Source organism: Nannobrachium achirus, assembly GCF_963921795.1.
Source record: "Nannobrachium achirus genome assembly, chromosome: 18".
Classification (NCBI taxonomy): domain Eukaryota; kingdom Metazoa; phylum Chordata; class Actinopteri; order Myctophiformes; family Myctophidae; genus Nannobrachium; species Nannobrachium achirus.
In genome coordinates, this window is record NC_137825.1 from 55509563 (window position 1) to 55514758 (window position 5196).

The 5196-nt window shown below is 42.9% G+C and overlaps 1 long non-coding RNA gene across 1 annotated transcript; it reads left to right on the forward strand.

Annotated features, from left to right (window-relative positions):
* The first annotated feature begins 320 nt into the window (after positions 1–320).
* On the forward strand, positions 321–3715 carry LOC308303510. Its single transcript, XR_013963003.1, has 3 exons — positions 321–402; positions 2034–2174; positions 3545–3715. It is a non-coding gene; the product is annotated as an uncharacterized lncRNA (long non-coding RNA).
* Positions 3716–5196: the final 1481 nt, after the last annotated feature.

Below are 5196 nucleotides of genomic sequence, written 5' to 3' on the forward strand. Positions count from 1 at the left end.
TCTAGTTCCAGGGACCACCCAGAAGCAAAATTTGAGTTACAAACGTTTGCTTTGAAAATGCATACGTTCAAAGATTTGCACACATTTTCACGACTTTTTCAAAAATAGCAGATCTACAAGCTCACAGCGCGGCACTCGGTGCCGCGCTGTGAGCTTGTATATCTGCTATTTTTCACTGTTTAAAGCATTCAATAATTCTAGGCCTAAGTGACTTCACTTATTGATGTTTCTCCCACCACCCACCAGCTCATCGAGGACCTCCGCAAGCAGTTGGAGCATCTACAGCTGTACAAGCTGGAGGCGGAGACCAGGAGGGGGCGCTCTCCCAGTGCGGGACTACAGGAGTACCAGACCCGCACCCGGGAGGCTGAACTAGAGCAGGAGATCAAGCGTCTCAAACAGGTACTCAAGCACAGTGTTTCTCAAACTTTCAAATGTCACGGTATTTCCCTTAACTCTGTACAAATGGAACCAAATCAACCTTTTAGGGTTCATTTGGTTCCATTTGTACACTTATCAGAGTTACAGAATTGTATGGGTCAATTTAGACCATCCTAAAGGAACCAACAGAGTCCCTGGAATCCACTTTGAGAACCACTGCTCTAACACAGAGGCTGCTTCAACTCTCAGTAGACCAGTGGTTCTCAGCCTTTTCAGGCTGTGACCCCCAAAAGAATCATATTTTAGCTGGGGACCCAAGAGTTGAGGAAGTACATTTTGTATAACAGGGTTCTATTGTGAAAATAGCTGATCTACATGCTCACAACGCCTCGCAACGCGAGGCGTTGTGAGCATGTAGATCAGCTATTTTCACAATTTCTGCCTCTAATATTTGACAATTTGGCCAATGTCATTTTAGAGGTATTAAAAAGTCCTTATATTGTCACTTTAGAAATGTGTAGATACCCTCTATACACTTAAACGTTATGTCGGTTTGTTTACTGTTAAGTGAGAAAACAATGTTTCATAATTTGGGGACCCACAGGGGGGTCCCGACCTACAGGTTGAGAACCACTGCAGTAGACGTCTGCTTGCACCTAGTTCATATGTGGTGTTTTATTCAACTCTGTCACTAACAACAACAACACATGAGAAAAGGAAAATGCCTGTTGACTAACAAATATGTAACAAGTGTCAGCGCTGTAGAGACTTAATCCAGAGTGTCTTACAATGAGCACAAGGTGATACACCAGTAAGACTCCCTAATCGACCGTCAGGTCACATGTATACACCACTTTGCATGATTTTAGGGCAAAATCTGTAAGAGCATTTGCAAGAATTGGCCTCATGATGGCGCTAGAAGAGGGCCATGTGAGAAATGAGGTTGTGGTTTGGCAGCCAAGGAGTGTGTGTGTGCAAAGTTTGGCATGGATAGGGGCAACGGTGGCAGAGATATGAGTAGGGGAAAAGTGTGACGTGACTGACAGACAGACCGACTGACCGACTAACAGCTGGTGGAGGTTTTGATAGTGACTGCGACCTGACGGTCGCAATCAAATGCATAGAAATTGTAATCTAGGATCGTAGGTAAACCAAGGACCTGTCGTCAGTCTAACAGTAGACTGATAAAACACCAAACAACTACTTATTGTATTACTGTATATGAGGATGTTAGGGCTGTCACCATATGACATTTTACATGACCATTAATTGTCACTCAAATAATTGGCGATTAACGATTTAATTGTGTTTTTGTCGTTGATAATTACATTTCTGTTTGGCTTTTAGGCTTTGAAGTTGCATATGGTAGATATGACACATAACCTAAATACACAAATACATTACTGACATATTTGACAACTTACTACTTAAAAAATAACATTGATAGTGGAAATAGCCGATCTACAAGCTCACAACGCGTCGCAAGCTTGTAGATCTGCTATTTCCACTATTTCGGACATTTTTCAACATTCACGATTATGACGATTATGACAAAATAATTGCGATAATGTCAAATAATCACGATTAGACGATTATGTAATAATTGTGACAGCCCTATGTGATGATGATGATAATGTGATGACTCCCCGCAGGACAACCGCAGTCTGAAGGAGCAGAATGACGAGCTCAACGGCCAGATCATCAACCTGAGCATCCAGGGAGCCAAGAACCTGATGTCGTCCTCCTTCTCCGACTCCCTGGCGGCCGAGATCAGCTCTGTGTCTCGGGGAGAGGTCAGTTTGACATGAGGATAACAGGGTTCCCACGGTCATGAAATTCCTGGAAATATTTTGAAATTAGAAAAATATCTTTCCAGTACTGGAAAAGTTTTGGAATTGATCAAGGGTCCTGGAAGGCCATGGAAAAAATAGCTATGCGTTGTCTTTGGTTATTGATTTTGTTAATACCTCTGAAATGACAAATTAAACATTGGCCAAATTGTCAAATATTAGAGGCAGAAATTGTTCTGCTATTTTCACAATAGAAACGTGTTATACAAAATTCCTCAACTCTTTGAGCTTGTCAGGGTGCCGGGGTCCCCAGTTAAAATATGATTATTTCGGGGGTCACTGCCTGAAAAGGTTGAGAACCACTGGCATACACTGCCTGTCTTTGGGCACTGCGCATAGGAGTAAGCAACTTGTTATTGAGCTGAATTATTGTTATATAGTCCTGGAAATTGGGTTAAATATTCTGGAAAAGTTTTAAGTTTTTGGAAATGATTTGGTAAAAATGTGTGGGAACCCTGGTATAGGCTCGCATGTGATGGCGTCCACAGGAGAGACGCGATACGAACGTGAATTCTCAAAATTGGAGTTGTAGATCAGTGTGTTATACCAGTAGTTCTCAAACCTTTTCATGTCAAGGACCCCCAAATTAATATCATTTTTCTCTTTTGTGCCAGGGACCCCAGTACAAGATTTATAATGTTTCAAAAACGTTAGACATGTTATGGTATAGGGCAGGGTTCCCCAATTAGTTTTCCCCAAGGGCCGAATTATGTCTAGGGTACCAAGCCGAGGGCCACAACATTGCAGGGGGCGACGGCGGCGTTCCCGCTACTCCAGCGACTGCGACAGTTCAGATTTCGTCGTTGTCGGGTGAAAATCTTGTATGTCCATAACCATTCGTTTTGCATTTCTCATTTAAAAAATTATTTAAACTAGTGAAAACAGCCGATCTACAAGCACACAACGCCTCGCACCCGCGAGGCGTTGTGTGCTTGTAGATCGGCTGTTTTCACTACTTTTGTGCGACGGCCTTGTATGATTTGCGAAAGAACGTACACATTTGAGATACGAGATTTCCACCCGACAACGACGATATACTAGTGTTGTTGCTGCTCTTATAGCACCATTATTACTGGGGTTGGTGTGGGCCAGACAGTAGCCCCCCGCGGGCCGCAAATGGCCCGCGGGCCGCCTATTGGGGAACCCTGGTATAGGGTTAAAGTTGTTAAACTGATTTAGATGATTTCAAGGACCCCTGCGGGTCACCGGACCCCGCTCTTAAGAACCACTATGTTATACTGTGGCATGTTATTTCTTATTCAACATGTATCGTTATTGTTATGTCGACTGACACATGCCAACTCTGTTTCCAGTTGATGGAGGCTGTCCACAAGCAAGAAGAAATCAACTACAGGCTCCAGGACTATATCGACAAAATCATCGTGGCCATCATGGAGTGCAACCCCGCTATCCTGGAGGTCAAATAAGACGCCCTCGTGAAAGGTCTTGCCTACGTTGAAGTTGGAACAAAAAGAAAGCACTCTTCCCAATTCCAATTGAAGATTCAAAAGAACTATCTCGTTTTTGGCACTGTCCATGGCTGTCTATGAATAAGCTATTTTGGTTAAATATCCCTTGAATATGAGCATATTTGTGTGTGCGTGCATGTTCTCCCTCCTTAATTCCAATGGGTTCTGGTGACTTCCATGTATTTGGGTAGAGGGACCCGCGTTATGAAGGTATGGATGATGTTCCATGAGAATTTACATTGCGAGATGCAGAAACCTCCCCGCCCTTTCCAAAGAGACAAAACATCTGGAGGCTTGGCTTACATGGAATTTAGACAATGATACCCGAAAAGCCTTAAAGCTAAATGCCATGTGAGTACCCAACTGGTCGTACATACATCGACCAGCATGTTAGGGCGTGTTCTCCTGAGTCGCGCTGAATCGTGTTGTCCACACATCGTGTGTTTAAGCCGTATGAAGCGCTGTTCATGAGGAGGCAGCCAGGGGGAGCTACCGGGCTTTTCTGAATTGTCCGGTGGCTCTCTTAAACACGTTTGAAGTTTGCTGTGTTATCTACAGTGGTGGACAAAGTATATACCAAGTAAATGCTCTTAAGTACAAGTTACAAAGTACATTTTCTTTTTTAACATTAATGCATTGCTGTATCGAAATTTGTAACATTTAAAAACTATAAAGTAAAATGAAATTCATGAACAGGTCGCCGTGCGACATGTTGTAAGCTTGTAGATGTGCTATTTTCACTAGGTTTGAAATAGGGCTTAAGTGTTTAATTCATGAAGTACTTTTCCCCTCCCTAGAAGCGTAGTGGAGTCAAAAGTACAATATTTTGTCTTGGCGATGTAGTGGCGTGAAAGTCGTGCTTGCACAAAATTATAAAAGAATGTACTTAAGTACAGTACTCAAGTAAATATACTTAGTTACTGTCCACCACTGGTCATTTACCAGTCAGCGTTTGCGGTGTGGCCTGTCTTTTAGACCTAATTGGACGATCTTTCCAGGCAACCTAGTGAGGGACATTTCGCGGGGCGGAGCATGAGAAATGCCCTGAGGGTTTGTTTAGTGCGTGTTTGTGTGCGTGTGTGTGAAGTATTTTACATTCCCATTTTGTTTAGTTTTGCTTAAAGGTTTTGAAAATGGATTGACACATTCTATTGTTGTGAGCCTCAATGTCTCCATGCGAGGACCTCTCAGGCCTATTATTTGCTGCATCTCCATTTGTTTTTACGATGAAACAGGGTCTCAGAGTTCAGGTGGGCTTGGAAACCTCGTGTTTAAAGAGCTACGTTTCCCATCACGGACCAATGGTCGTAAAACTTCCAAAGCTGGCGTACAGTAAGGAACTTGTGATGTATAACTGACAAAGTAATGATAATACTGATGCTTGTACTTTGTACACGTTGCTAACATTTCAATTAAGCCTAAAGGGAAACTGCAGAGTGATCTGGAAATTGGAGTCTCTCTTTTTCTCTGTTGGGCTCACCTGATCTCTGGTCTCT